General features: G+C 41.5%; 1 protein-coding gene across 1 annotated transcript in view; it reads right to left on the bottom strand.

Annotated features, from left to right (window-relative positions):
- Window positions 1-14967, bottom strand: part of LOC128642675 (leucine-rich repeat-containing protein 26-like) — a 118514-nt gene that overhangs the window by 14902 nt on the left and 88645 nt on the right. The gene's annotated exons all lie outside the window — the stretch shown is intronic.

The raw sequence follows: 14967 nt of genomic DNA, 5'->3' as shown, positions 1-14967 counted from the left end.
ATGTAAACTGCATACGACAGAGCTAGAATCAAGTTCTGTATTAGTTAGATAGCCCAGTACCAGGGTATACAACTGAAATGGTATTGATTTTTGCAAGATATGTACGTATACAGAATGGTAATTAAAGTATATGTTTACCAGATACATACTGGCCTTTTGGGATGTATGTGACTAAGAAAAATCAATGGGATTTAAACACAAAGGCAATAGGTGTTTAGCAGGCACATACTGCAGAACTGGGGTTTAATTATTTCAGTTATTATCTATAGTAGTAATGAATTGACTGCAATTATAAAGCTTGTGAACGTTAATTTTACAACTGAACTGTCATCTGCTATAGATGGACCTGATCAATATACAGAGGCCAATTGTTGCGACTAACTTCAAATTCTACTGGCACATAAAAACTCACAGCGTGACACATGAGCCGTCCTGAGTCCAGCTGTCTAGGGCAGTCAGTCAAAGTGGCACTAGGTTGTTTGGACTGGCTGCCGCTGCTGGCCTGGCACTCCACACTTCTAACAGTCACACTAAGGCTTAGGCTGAGCAGCAGCTCCTCTTGTCTTCTTCACCTGACTCTGAGTGACTTGAGTCCTCTGTCCTCCTACTTTGTTCAGACTTCAGTCAGTCCTGAGCACTGGACAGCCGCAGCAGCAGCCTCTCTCCTGCAGTGCATTAGTGCAACCCCGGGTGTCACATGAGTCGGCACTGCAACTCCCTCCTTCATTTAGTTCCCGCCAGTATCAGTTTGACTCATGTGACGTCACGTCGTCCACGCCCGGCATGCCTCCAAGTCCCCAGAGAGACCGTCGCCTCATGATCGGGATGACAGGCACTCCCAGCAGCGCTGATTGGCTGCCTGTTAGCTCCATCATAGAGGCGGTTTGGAGAGCCGCCTCTATTGGAGCGTGGTTGGGCCGCAAGATATACCACTGGGTGGCACTAGCTCATAGTGAGTTAATAAGCATCCATGTTTCGCAATCAATGGAGGGCAGCTGAACCGCTCACTGCCTCTACTTATTTGAGCAACATGGATGATAGATTCATGGTTCGCATTGCATGGTGGCGTGGGGAGGTCCTGGGGGGGGGGGGCGTGGTCGGACTCAAGTTCATGCACAACAGTACCCAATTTATGTTTAAAAAAACTAATTAAAACCTTTTTTTTTAATGCTTTGACAGGGGAGGTGCTGCCTCCCTTGCCTCCTATTACTGCACGTCACAATGTTCAGAACCTAAGGGCAGCAAAGGTGGTAAGTAGCTCAGCGATTGCAGCAAATATAAATATATATCTATATGCTTATATACATATATTCTTATGTGTTAATATGTATACACATATTAACATATAAATATATATTTATTAAAGCATATACATATATATTTACTGGCAACACACAGTTCCCATAGACCGCAATGTAAAGGCACTTTTCAGTGTTGTATTTTGTTCTAACATACCACTCCCACGAACTTTACCCCCAAATACTGCTTAGTGCAGTTATTTTATTTAAAAAATGAATACACTATGCTGTATTTTGGGGGCATTTGAGGTACATTTATAAAATTAACCAGAGATCTGATCTCTAGTTAATTTTATAAGCGCTATTTGCTTGTGCGAGCTCGTGGTAGCAATAACCAACCACTTGTAATGGCTGGTTAATTATCGCGCGCCGAAGCTCCCATGATATGATTATTAATTCCACTTTTTGCAAGTCTAACACTTTAAACACTTAAACTAATCTCTTCTAACAAATATTTATTACCCCCCCCCCCTGAATTTAGTATATAATATCTCTGTAATTATGTTAGATCTAACAAATCAACTGACTGATCATACCTGATCTAACAAATATCTATCAAATTAAATAATTGTTCATCCAATGTTTGTTACGGGGGAGGGGCTGATAACGGGTTAGCCCCCCCTCCAAATAAATGTTAATACTGCACCCTGTTTGCTAGAGCTAACGAAAACAACAATTCATCAAACCTGATCTAACCAACTGAATTTAGTTAGTTGTAAAAGTTTAATTTGGGGGGCTAACCCGGCTAAGGGGGTTGAATCAGTGTCTCTGTACAAAGCTGACAAGAAAATATCACCTCTATGTAAAAAAGAAAGATATTTTACCTCAAAATTTCCTCATTAGCCACTTTAATCAGCCAATCAGGATGCTAGTTCCAGGACTTACAAGGAATTGAAAATCTGTCATGTGTAGGCACAGTCATATTATTTCCCTTCTCAGTATTAGGGCCCATGCACACGAATATGTATAAAGCTTAAAGGCCAGCAAATACAGTAGATTGCATAATCAACAAATGAATGATAAAAAGACAATGCAATAGAACTTCAAATGAGTAGTAGATTTTTTTTCTGACAAATTTCAGTTATGTCTATTTCCACTCCCCCTGTACCATGTGACAGCCATCAGCCAATCACAAATGCATATACGTATAGTCTGTTAATTCTTGCACATGCTCAGTAGGAGCTGGTGACTCAAAAAGTTTAAATATAAAAAGACTGTGCACATTTTGTTAATGGAAGTAAATTGGAAAGTTGTTTAAAATTGCTGCTCTATCTTAATTATGATATTTTAATTTTGACTTGTGTCCCTTTAATAATCCTGCAAAAAATGCTAGAATAAAATCACCTGTGGTTATAAAATTAAGATCATAATAAATAAAAAAAACTATTCAAAATGAATAGCAAGAGGGGGCGTTGTACCAAAAAAAAAAAAAATGGAATAAAGAATATTATTAGTTACTATCAAAAGAACAAGACAAATAGTGCAGATCAAAATTTGAATTAAAAAGTGACAGTATTATAATAAGTAAATACTAAATAAATAAGAATAAAGAAATAATAAGACAAAAACCTTATAAGTGAGTGCAAAACCAGGGCAGTACTATAGTTGATAATTGTTAAACCAATATGGAAGGTATTGAGCTGTGAAGTCCATATAAACAAGTCCCAATCCAAGATGAAAGGGCAGAATGACAGCTATTAAGTCTGCTTCTCCAATGCTGAGTACTCCAGCTCAGGATATCTATTCTATAAAACGTTAAGCAAAAACAGGGAATGCCACATAGCGTTTATCAACACTAAAATTGAAGATGTCAATAAATGAGAGATTCTACTCACATTTAGCAAATACAGGGGTCAAGTCGGGGCGGGAACGCATGGAAATGGAGTTCCTGCACTATTTTTGCAGGAGGAACTAAGTTCCCTCTGGACAGAGAACACAAACACTTTAGTAAACACTGCTTCTGCTGGTGGGAGGAGCTGAACCACAGTCTGGTTAGAGGGATAGTGAGATCCTCTAGTAATGGGCAGTAACACTTCCTACAATACACTAAATGTAAGACTGTCACCGGTCCTGCTGTTTTATCACCCCTGTTATGAATAATATCTTTATTATCTTTTATTACACATGGTGCTTACATTTCTGTGTGGCTTGTTCTGGAGTTATTTAGCTCCCCTCAGCAGAAATAGAACTATTGCACCTTAAGTGGGTGAGACTCTGTGACAGAGGAGGATTCTCAGGCCCAAAGGCAACCATTCAGCGCTTTAGAGATAGGTCCACTCCCACTAACTAACAAACTTCATATGCCAGGGTGCTAGGAGTGGTAAATAGAGCTAATAGACAAAGCACTCTCTGGTCTTATCAAGTGTATAACACAATTTTATTACAGTGACGTTTCGGGGTATTCACCCCTTCATCAGACCAACAAGAGTGAGGAAAAACATGCAAACTTATAAACACAATTAGATCCCTCCCCCAACAGAAATTGCGCCATATAAAGGGGTTACCATAGTGATACAAATATTGATACAAAACTTCACCCACCAAAATACAAACATTCATTGTTGATATGGGAGAATACCAAAGTGCTTGTTATCAGACATTGATTAATTGTAACAGAAGTCAAATGCAAGTTACAAAACAGTTACAAAAAAGTGTTTACCAAAAAGTTGTATAAACTAATCTATATCAAACGATGTGTCTGTGTTGTTCAGTAAATCATAGATGTTCTAAATACAGACTTGCACAGAGACATATTGTATCTGAGTATCCTCTATCAAAACCGTGGCAAAGGACAATCATAATGTATATAATCTACAGCTACTGCTTACCATAATCGTTGTCACCAATCCCAATCGTGTGTGGAACATATCTATCACCTCCAGTAAGTCCTGGTAAGAGGCAGTGACTGTAAGGACACCAGAGCAAATTAGCCCCGCCCATATGGGGCATGTATTATAGTGTTAGGGAATTTGCTATGTGGAACACTCAAAGCATGCACTACAGTGTTTAAGGCACCATCAGAGGTGATTAATGAACAGGCATACGATCTGATCGCATGAATGGGTAGCCTGTTTACAAGCATAATTACTAAGGGAACGATGGGCCAAGTAGTATACCGATCCATATGCTCGCATGCAAAACAAAGAGCATAGCATTAATATCGGCATTATTGCAAGATCAATCCTATAGCCATTTATAAACCCACAATTTGCAACATAAATATGCCTAATGCGTACGATAGAGTATCAAAATATGTGGTGAAATAGTAGAGGTATGTTATAGACAACATAACAGTTATATGATCAAAAAACGTGATATAAAATTGCAACCTCATTTCTCTTGCAAGATGTATCGAGTCCACGGATTCATCCAATACTTGTGGGATATTCTCCTTCCCAACAGGAAGTGGCAAAGAGATCACCCACAGCAGAGCTGTCTATATAGCTCCTCCCCTAACTCCACCCCCCCAGTCATTCTCTTTGCCTGCACTCAATAGGAAGCTGGTAAAGTTTAATAGGTGATAGAAATAGGGCAGGTAGGCGCCACGGCAGAGCACTTTTAACTACCGGATGTGATAAAATCGCCATAAGGGGTTAAATCTGGTCCATACTTGGGGTGCAATACCATATAGCCCATAGGTACCTTCCCTAGCAAAATTGGCCATTTTCATTAAGGTTTAGGCACTTTTGCAGTTTTTGTGTACATTTTATTTTCTTAAAGGTACTGTAACGTTTTTTCAAAAATCGTTTTTTCTCAAACAATAAAGGTTTTCCAAGACTTGTACTGTGTTTATTAGTCTGTTCAACATGTCTGACATTGAAGAAAGTCAGTGCTCCATGTGTTTAGAGGTCGTTGTGGAACCCCCCCTTACATTGTGTCCTACTTGTACCGACAGGGCCCTACACTGTAAAGATCATATCTTAGGTATTGATAGTGTGTCTAAAGATGATTCTCAGTCTGAAGAGAACCATGACATGCCGCCTAATGATTCTCAAGTGTCTCAACCCATTACTCCTGCACAAGAGACGCCAAGTACTTTTAGTGCGTCTACTTCTTTTACTCTACAGGATATGGCGGCAGTAATGTCTAACACCCTTACAGAGGTGCTGTCTAAACTGCCAGGTTTGCAAGGTAAACGCAGTAGGTCAGGTTTAGAGACAAATGCTGACCCTTCTGATGCCTTAGTGCCTATTTCCGATGCCCCTTCACTATGCTCTGATGTGGGGGTTAGGGATTTTATGTCTGAGGGAGAATGTTCAGAATCAGGAAACCCAATTCCTCATATTGACTCGGACACTCCGTCCTTTAAATTTAAATTAGAACACCTCCGCCTGTTGCTCAGGGAGGTTTTGGCAACTCTAGACGATTGCGATCCTATCACAATTCCCCCAGAAAAACTGTGCAAAATGGATAAATATTTAGAATTGCCTTCTTACACGGACGTATTTCCAATTCCTAAGAGGATTGCGGAAATTGTTAAGAGGGAATGGGATAGACCAGGTATACCGTTTCCCCCCCCCCCCTCCTAATTTTAAGAACATGTTTCCAATATCTGATACCATGTGGGACTCCTGGCAACTTGTCCCTAAGTTAGAAGGAGCTATTTCCACACTAGCAAGGCATACAACAATTCCCATTGAGGACAGTTGTGCTTTCAAAAGCCCCCATGGATAAAAAATTAGAGGGTCTTCTAAATAAATTGTTTGTCCAACAAGGTTTTCTCCTACAACCGATGGCCTGCATTGTTCCAGTATCTACGGCAGTGGCTTTTTGGTTTGTCGCCCTGGAGGAGTCTCTGGAAGTTGAGACCGCCTTAGAGGAAATTCTGGACAGAATTAAGGCCCTTAAGTTGGCTAACTCTTTTATTACCGACACTGCTTTTCAGATTGCAAAATTAGCAGCAAAATAAAATGCAGGTTTTGCCATTTTAACACGCAGAGCGTTATGGCTAAAATCTTGGTCTGCTGACGTATCGTCTAAATCTAAATTTTTATCTATTCCCTTCAAGGGTAAGACCTTATTTGGGCCTGAACTGAAGGAATTCATTCCTGACATTACTGGAGGTAAGGGACATGCCCTGCCTCAGGACAAATCCCTTAAGACGAGGGGTAGACGGTTCCTCTGCTAAGCAGGAAGGGAACTTTACTCCATCCAAGTCGGTCTGGAGACCTAACCAGGCCTGGAATAAAGTTAAACAAAACAAGAAGCCCGCTGCTGCTTCTTAGTTAGCATGAAGGGGCAGCTCCCGATCCGGATCTGGTAGGGGGCAGACTTTCTTCCTTTGCTCAGGCTTGGGCAAGGGACGTACAGGATCCCTGGGCAATAGAAATTGTGACCCAGGGATACCAGCTGTAATTCAAGGATTGTCTTCCCAGGGGAAGATTTCATCTTTCTTGTTTGTCTTTAGACCAGACAAAAAGAGAGGCGTTTTTACGCTGTGTTGAAGACCTGTACACCATGGGTGTAATTTGACCAGTTCCAAAACTGGAACATTGGCAGGGGTTTTATTCAAATCTCTTTGTGGTTCCCAAAAAAGGAGGGAACCTTCAGACCAGTTTTAGATCTCAAGTTTCTAAACAAGTTTCTCAGAGTTCCTTCATTCAAGATGGAGACCATTCGTACGTTATTACCAATGATCCAGGAGGGTCAATACATGACCACTGTGGATCTGAAGGACACGTACTTTCACATTCCTATTCAGTTCCTGAGGTTCGCCTTCCAGGACAAGCATTATCAGTTTGTGGCTCTTCCCTTCGGGTTGGCCACGGCTCCCAGGATCTTCACAAAGGTTCTAGGGTCACTTCTGGCGGTTCTCAGACCGTGAGGTATAGCAGTGGCGCCCTATCTGGACGATATCTTGATCCAGGCGTCAACCTATCTTCTGTCAAATCTCACACGGACATCGTGTTGTCTTTTCTAAGAACTCACGGTTGAAAAGAGTTCAATAGTCCCTCTAACAAGAGTTCCATTCCTGGGTACTCTACTAGATTCAGTAAACATGAAAGTGTTTCTGACGGAGGTCAGAAAATCAAAGATTCTAAATACTGGCCGAGTTCTGCAGTCCCTTCACCAGCCAACAGTGGCGCAGTGTATGGAAGCTATCGGCCTAATGGTAGCGGCAATGGACACCGTGCCGTTTGTTCGCTTTCATTTCAGACCACTACAACTGTGCATGCTCAGGCAGTGGAATGGGGATTATGCGAATTTGTCTCCTCCAATAAATCTGGACCAGGAGACCAGAGATTCTCTTCAGTGGTGGTTGTCTCAAGACCACCTGTCCCAGGGGATGTGCTTTCGCAGGCCATCTTGGGTTGTGGTAATGACGGACGCCAGCCTGCTGGGCTGGGATGCAGTCTGGAATTCCCTGAAGGCTCAGGGTGTGTGGACTCAGTTGGCTGCGGCCAGATTCATAAGATTCCAGTCGGACAACATCACGAGGGGGGAACAAGGAGTTCTCTAGCGATGATAGAGGTATCAAAAATAATCCGATGGGCGGGGTCTCACTCTTGCCATCTCTCTGCAATCTACGTCCCAGGAGTAGAGCACTGGGAAGCAGATTTCTTAAGTCGTCAGACTTTTCATCCAGGGGAGAGGTGTTTGCTGCTTTGATTCTTCAATGGGGCACACCGGAATTGGATCTGATGGCATCTCAACAGAATGCCAAACTTCCTCTTTACGGGTCCAGATCAAGAGACCCCAAGGAGGCACTGATAGATGCTCTAGCAGTACCTTGGTCGTTCAACCTGGCTATGTGTTGCCACCTTTTCCTCTCCTGCCACCTGTGATTGCAAGAATCAAACAGGAGAGGGCTTCAGTGATTCTAATAGCTCCTGTGTGGCCACGCAGGACCTGGTATGTGGATCTAGCGGACATGCCGTCCCTACCTCCATGGTAACTACCATTGAGGAAGGATCTTTTCATCCGAGGTCCGTTCCTACATCCAAATCTAACTTCTCTGCAACTGACTGTCTGGAGATTGCACGCTTGATTTTATCAAGGCGAGGATTCTCTGAGTCGGTCATTGATACTCTGATTCAGGCTCGCAAGCCTGTCACTAGGAAGATTTACCATCAGATATGGAGTAAATATCTTTATTGGTGCGAATCCAGAAGTTACTCATGGAGTAAAGTTCGGATTCCTAAGGTTCTGCCCTTTCTCCAAGAAGGATTGGAGAAAGGTCTTTCAGCTAGTTCCTTAAAGGGACAGATTTCTGCTTTGTCCATTTGCTTCATAAGCGTCTGGCAGATGTTCCAGACGTTCAGGCCTTTTGTCAGCCTTTAATCAGAATCAAGCCTGTGTTTAAACCTATTGCTCTGCCATGGAGTTTGAATTTAGTTCTTGAAGTTGTTCAAGGGGTTCCGTTTGAACCTATGCATTCCATAGATATTAAGCTCTATCTTTGAATGTTCTGTTTTTAGTAGCTATCTCTTCGGCTCGAAGAGTTTCTGAATTATCTGCTTTACAGTGTGACTCACCTTATCTTGTTTTCCATGCGGATAAGGTGGTTTTTCGTACAAAACCTGGATTCCTTCATAAGGTTGTTTCTAATAGGAATATCAATCAGGAAATTGTTGTTCCTACTCTGTGTCCTAATCCTTCTTCAAAGAAGGAACGTCTGTTGCACAACCTAGATGTGGTTCGTGCTTTAAAGTTCTACTTACAAGCAACTAAAGATTTCCGTCAAACATCTTCATTGTTTGTTGTCTATTCTGGAAAGTGGTGAGGTCAAAAGGCTACGGCAACCTCTCTTTCTTTTTGGCTGAAAAGCATCATCCGTGTGGCTTATGAGACTGCTGGCCAGCAGCCTCCTGCAAGGATTACTGCTCACTCTACTAGAGCAGTGGCTTCCACATGGGCTTTTTAAAATGAGGCTTCTGTTGAACAGACTTGTAAGGCGGCGACTTGGTCTTTGCTTCCTACTTTTTCCAAATTTTCCAAATTTGATACTTTTGCTTCTTCGGAGGCTATTTTTGGGAGAAAGGTTCTACAAGCAGTGGTGCCTTCCATTTAGTTACCTGTCTTGTCTCTCCCTTCATCTGTGTCCTAAAGCTTTGGTATTGGTATCCCACAAGTATTGGATGAATCCATGGACTCGATACATCTTGCAAGAGAAAACAAAATTTATGCTTACCTGATAAATTTCTTTCTCTTGCGCGATGTATCGAGTCCACGGCCCGCCCTGTCTGTTTAAGACAGGTAGTATTTTTTATTAAAAAACTTCAGTCACCTCTGCACCCTATAGTTTCTCCTTTTTCTTCCTAACCTTTGGTCAAATGACTGGGGGGTGGAGTTAGGGGAGGTGCTATATAGACAGCTCTGCTGTGGGTGCTCTCTTTGCCACTTCCTGTTGGGAAGGAGAATATCCCACAAGTATTGGATGAATCCGTGGACTTGATACATCGCAAGAGAAAGGAATTTATCAGGTAAGCATACATTTTGTGTTTTGCTATTTCATCACCACAAATAAATAACCATCTGAGAATAGTAGGCAGATCTTAACTGTTTCAAAATAGTGTGCATAATAGGGACATTGACATCCCTATAAGATCAGTCATATATTAATTCGTAAGCCCATATTATCCAACACAGATATACCTAATACATATCCAGGCATAAGAGGCAAAACAGGACTGTTTGGGTAATCAAATATTGAAGTGGTTATGTCTTTATTGTAAAGTGCTTTTTTATTGAAATTTTTTTTTACATTATACATACGTAAAACAGACAAAAAAAGTACTTTGATCATTACATTCTCATCACCATTGGAATATATATATTTAAGACATATCAATAATCCTTCCACCCCCGTTCAAACCCTCCCCTCTGTCTGAGCAACTACTGCTAAGTGGGTTGAACATTCCCTAGCATATCTTTTTTTTCCCCCTTAATCCCACTTGTACCTCTAGGGAAGCGGGCTGCATAGTGGTGGGATGAGTATTAATCACTTCAGTCATATTAAGGTTGATAAACAAAACAATAACTATAATTAAACCAAAATTTTCCTCCTATATTCATATGAAACAGTGTCTCTCTCTGAGAGTAGTGTCGTACTCCGCAACTGTTTATGTGGATTTCAGATCTCGACTGTTTGTGCTTGTCTACCTATCCAGTAGAACCATACCTTTTGTAGTGTCTCTCTATTATTTAGGATTCCTGCTGATTCCTCATACATGGTATAGGTGAACTGAATTTTATTGTGTATCTCCGTCCATGTGGGTGTACCTATTTTCCAGTATCTCGCGATACATATCCTTGTGACCGTGCACAAAATTCTAATGAAAGTGTTCAGGTGTCTGTGATAGATTTCTATGGGTTCATGTAGTAGCGCCTGTTGTATGGTGAGAGTAACCTCTTCATCTATCAGCTGGCCTATAAATGAAGATAGTTTTTTCCATATTTCCTGCACAGCTGTACAATCCCACCACATGTGTTTGTATGTGCCCCTCTGTCCGCATCCTCTATAACATAGGTTGCTTCCTTGTGGTTTAATGTGTGCATATCTGACTGGGGTTAGGTACCACCTAAAGGCAGTTTTCAGTGTGTTCTCTTTTAGATCAACGCTTACTAAGCCTTTATCTCCCGATTGGAGTAGTAATTCCCACTCCTGTTTATCTTTCACTATTCCGAGTTCCTTCTCCCATGCTAGCATTATTTGTGTTTTTGGTTCCGTTGGGGGGGATTGGAGGGATATATATAGCTTGGAGATTGAGTGTTTGAGTCTATGTGAGCTGATGCTGGAGATTTCTAATGTTGTAGTCATCTTCCTAGGTGCATTTTTAAGGAATTCTCGAAGGGAAGATTGTAACTGTAAGTATATGAACCAGTGTAGCTTTAGTGGTGCAATCTTTTCTTGAAGGTGGGAGAAAGGCAATATTGCTCCCTTCTCTACTATGTCTGCTACTCTATAAAGGCCCTTGTTTTCCCACTTCTGTATGTGTTTATGTGTGTCTCCCTGTAAAAGGTATCTGATTGGCATCAATAAGGAGTTTTTAGGGAAGATGTCTTCTCTTTTTCTGACTTTTGACCATAACTGAACAGTGAGAGCTCTTGTGTGTGTTTTCGGGTAGCTGTCAAATTCTTTGTTCTGTTGTGTGGCCCACAAAGTGGAGTCTGTATAGGTCCTCCCCTCTAATTCCGCCTCTAAGGTAATCCAGACCGCTTCTCCCTGTCTCTTCAGTATCATCGCATCCTGTGCTGTTGTAGCTGCTCTATAATAGTCCATTAAGTTCGGTCCCCCAATCCCTCCCAGTGATCTATGTCTGTGTATTAAGTGTTTAGAGATCCTTGTCATTTTAGAGCCTCTAATGAAAGCTGAGAGATCTGTCTGTATCCTTTCAATATCTGCAGTGACAATCTTTATCGGCAGTGCTCTGAATAGGTAGAGTAGTCGGGGTAGGATGGTCATTTTGACTGCAGCTAATCTGCCCATCCACGAGAAATTATATTTGCGCCATTTTGCTATATCTTGTCTAATTCTTTGAAACAGAGGTGTGTAGTTGTATTTATATAGGTGCTGCGTTTGTTGTGAAAGATTGATCCCTAGGTATTTAAGTGTGTGTTTGACCCACCGAAAATCGAAGTTTAACTCTAGGAGCTTCTTAGTCTGATGAGGGATAGCTATAGGGAGAACCTCGCATTTATCCGAGTTGATTTTATAGCCTGAGATGGCCGAAAAGGACGCTAGCACTGCATATAAATTGGGTAAGGAGATAAGAGGTTTTGTGATAGACAATAGAATATCATCTGCGAACAGGGTCAGTTTATATTCTGAATTTGTCGTCTTAACTCCCTCTATGTCTGGGTGCGTTCTTATTCTGGTTGCTAGAGGTTCAATGCAAAGCACAAATAGTAAGGGCGACAAGGGACACCCTTGTCGTGTGCCATTAAGTATGGGGAAGATGGCAGATCTGTATCCTCCCGCTGTCACCTGGGCCTGGGGTTTCGAATATATTGCCCGAATAGCTGTCATGAAGGTGCCCTCAAATCCCATTCTACCCAACACCTTGGTCATGTAATTCCAGTCAATTCTGTCGAACGCCTTCTCCGCATCCAGCGATAGCAGCAGAGAAGGCGTCCCCTGTTTTTCTAGATGATAGATAATGTTAGTAATTCTGTGAATGTTATCTGGGGCTTCCCTATCTTTAATGAATCCCACTTGATCTGGATGAACTAGGCTAGGGTGAATTTCCTTAAGTCGATTTGCTAATACTTTCGTAAATAGTTTCAGATCCTGATTTATTAATGAGATAGGGCGATAGTTTTTACATCTTTTATGGTCTCTATCGGGTTTAGGGATCACCACTATTTTTGCTAATTGTAACTCACTCTGGAGAGAATTCCCTTCTAAGATATAATTACAGAATTCAGTCAGATGTGGTATTAATGTGCCTCGGAACAATTTATAATATTCTCCCGTGAAGCCGTCGGGGCCTGCTGCTTTACCCGGTTTAAGGTCTTTAACTGCTTTCACTACTTCCAGGGTGGTGATTGGGGCATTTAGACTATCTCTTTGTTCTACGGTGAGAGTTTTTAATGGGCAAGTGGAGAGGAATTCTTCGGTATTTTTATCTGTTTCTGTGTTGTGAAGGACTTTTTCTCCATCATAAAGTTTGCTATAGAAAGTGGCGAATGTGTCTACAATCACTTGTGGGTCCGAAGTCATTGTCCCTTGTTCTGTTTCTATCTTAACGATGAATGAGGCCTTGCCCCTCTCCCTAATCTTGTGTGCCAGAAATTTATCTGGTTTATTGGCATAAATGAAATAGTGTGCCTTTAATTTTTGGATTGCCCTTGCTGCCTGAGAGTTTAAGATTTTCGCCAACATGGTTTTCTTGGTTTGGAGGGTCTGTAGTATCGTCTCTTTCCCCGTTACCTTATGTCATCCCTCAAGCGTTTCTATCTCTTTGTGTAACTGTTCCATTAATTGTCTATTTTGGCGCTTCAATCTTGCGCTTTCCTGTATCAATTGTCCCCTAATCACCGCCTTATGTGCTGCCCATGTATTTATAGGGTTAGTTGTGGTGTCTATATTTATCTTCCAGTACTCCACCAGCGACTGCAGAATCTTATCATGTCTTTGTGGGTTTTTCATAAGATTTGGATCAAAGGTCCATGATCTTTTCCTTTTGGTATCTTGCATCCCACTCAACTCTAGTAGTAAAATAGAGTGGTCTGACCACACACATGTGTGTATGTTTGAGTTCTGCAGCAACGGGAGAAGTGCCTGGCTAATATATATGTAGTCCAGTTGCGTGTAGGTTTTATGAGCCGTGGAGTAAAACGTGGTGTCATTTGTAGCCCCATATAATGAATGCCAGGAATCCAACAGGGAGTGTGGTAATAGGGATTCCTGTATCGACTTAACTACTCTGTTATGTCTGTGTTGTTTATTGGATAAGGATATATGTTTAGTCGCTGCTTGTGGGGCCATAGTTATGTTGAAATCTCCTGCTAGTATGATTTTGGTTTGGGACCATTGGGTTAATAGGAGGGATATGTGTCTGAAGAAATCATGTTGATTGTCGTTGGGGGCGTAAATGTTGCATAGGGTCACCTCAGTATCTAACATTTTTCCTCTGACTATCAGGTATCTACCTTCCGGGTCTGCTAAAGTGCTTTCAAGGGTAAAATCGACAGAGGAATGTATAAGAATTGAAAGTTTCTTGAAACTCCTCTCTTTTTTGTGTCTGCAGTGGCGTGGTAGTGTGTGTGAAAGTGTTTTGTCCAGTATTTTGGGATATTAGTTTTAAGGAAGTGTGTTTCCTGAAGAAACAGGATATTGGCGTTTAGGCGTGTATATTGGGACATAGCTATCCTTCTTTTGGGATCAGTGTTGAGCCCACTGACGTTGTGTGACACTACATATATGTTGCCAGACATTGTGTTTTTTTCTAGTTCTGATCTATGTGCTGGATGTGTGGTGCTCATCATTTATTACCTTCAGATAGGGTGTCCTTCTTGACATATTGTTAATCTTCGGAGTTAGGGTTCCACAGGGGCGCGCCGCAGAGATGTCACTAGGAGGAAAAAAAACAATTGGGGGGGGGAGAACATGTCCCATTATTAAGAGATGCAACTGTAACGTTATCTCCAGCAATGGGATTGAACATTTGAAAAAACACAAAACTATAACCTGTAAACAGTTGTTTGTTCCTCATTTATCCCTTTATGAAAAGGGAGGGCTGGGAGGGCCCATCTAGATATTTCAGCATATGTATTAATAATCAATTAAAAGAAAAGAGATAGAAGGCATTATGAGACATTAGATATATAAAGCATTAATGTAAGCCTAAAACCGCGCCTCTAGTAGGCCACATTACTGTATGAAACTTTGTCTGTAATGGTGAAATGTCAATTAGGAGCCATATACAACTATGACCCTCTCCATTTCCTTCTACTCCATGGGTATCTTGGTGTTGGAGACCTCCAGAGGAAGTCTATTTTCCTTTTGGTTATGTTCTTTTTGCCTTGCTCTAGGGTCCCCAGTCTCAAAAGACTGATGAAAGGGATTCTGATTAAAGTTCTTTATCTCTAAGTTCCTGTGTCCTCCTTTTCTTATTTCTTGATGTGTGCCACTTAGATTGATCTTCTGTGCGTATGGATAATGGTCGAGGTGCTGATGTTGGTTCCCTCTCAGGTAGCGATGGAGTATCGAGGCCTAATGCCTCAC

The sequence above is a fragment of the Bombina bombina genome, chromosome 12, assembly GCF_027579735.1.
Source record: "Bombina bombina isolate aBomBom1 chromosome 12, aBomBom1.pri, whole genome shotgun sequence".
NCBI classification, from domain to species: Eukaryota; Metazoa; Chordata; class Amphibia; order Anura; family Bombinatoridae; genus Bombina; species Bombina bombina.
This window is presented reverse-complemented; position numbering and strand designations above follow the sequence as displayed.